At 39.9% G+C, this 1,144-nt stretch overlaps 1 pseudogene; it reads left to right on the top strand.

Moving 5' to 3' along the window:
• The first annotated feature begins 263 nt into the window (after positions 1 to 263).
• Positions 264 to 938, top strand: LOC107181527 (annotated as a pseudogene).
• Positions 939 to 1,144: the final 206 nt, after the last annotated feature.

Here is a 1,144-nt window from a genome sequence, read left to right as displayed (position 1 = left end):
AATCTGATTGATCTTCTAATTCTTTGTACTTGACTTCTAGAACCCAAAACAAAAAAAGGTAATAACTAGAACAGAAGTTGAAGGTAAAACTTTCAACTGATACATAAAAAAAGTGAGTGGAGGGGGGATGTACAACAAAACATATTTCTTTGGTTGAGTATTCTTTCTTCTGTCTTGGTTCTCTACTAAAGTTTAAATGGTGTTGAAAGTAGTAATAAATGATGATGTTACAAAACTTATCAGATCATTTTCAAAGAAGAGATATGGTGCTTTTACTTTGGCTGCACCAATTCTCAACTTCTTTAGGAGTGGAGTCCACTATCCTGGAGTCGATAGCTAGAAAGAGAACTCATTTTAACTGTTCTTTTCCAAAGGTATCTCCCAAAATCTCCTCCAACACTGACCAAGGCAACTACATTGAAGCAAATGACTTGATCACTCAGATACCCTCTAACGTGCAGCTACAAGATATTACTAAGGAGCTACACTGTCTACTGTGTAATGACTGGTTCCGGGATCCACTTATGCTAACCTGTGGCCACAACTTCTGCCAGGCCTGTATTCAAAACTTTTGGAAGCAGCAAACAAAGGAAACGTTCTGTCCTAAGTGTAAGATGATGTGTCAATATGCCAATTGTGCATTCAACCTTGTACTGGAGAGGCTGGTAGACAAGGTTAAGGATCTACCCTTACTCAAGGGCCATCCACAGTGCCCAGAACATGGAGAGAACCTGAAATTGTTCAGTAAGCCGGAAGGGAAGCTGATCTGCTTTCAATGCAAAGATGCTCGGTTGTCTGTAGGGCAGTCCAAAGAGTTCCTGCAGATAGCTGATGCTGTCCATTTCTTCACGGTAGGTGAGCCTTGAACAATCTGTTAGGAGAGCTGGGGAAAATATTTTCTGTAGGACTTCTCTCTTCCAATTTCACCCTTTTACTCAGATGATTATTAGGAAGACCAGAATGCTCTGAAAATATATCTTACAATGTTCTTTCTCTAGAGGTGCTAAAATGGGAAAGGAGCAGTGGAGAAGCTGTAGCTTACTATCCAATTAATCAAATATTTACCAAAACCCTGCCATGGCAGTGCTCTACTAGACACCACGCAGAATGTGGATGCATACAATATTGCTCTTGTTATAAAACT

The sequence above is a fragment of the Myotis davidii genome, unplaced genomic scaffold, assembly GCF_000327345.1.
Source record: "Myotis davidii unplaced genomic scaffold, ASM32734v1 scaffold46, whole genome shotgun sequence".
NCBI lineage: Eukaryota > Metazoa > Chordata > Mammalia > Chiroptera > Vespertilionidae > Myotis > Myotis davidii.
Note: the sequence above shows the minus strand (reverse complement) of the source record. Positions and strands in the feature narration are given on the sequence as shown.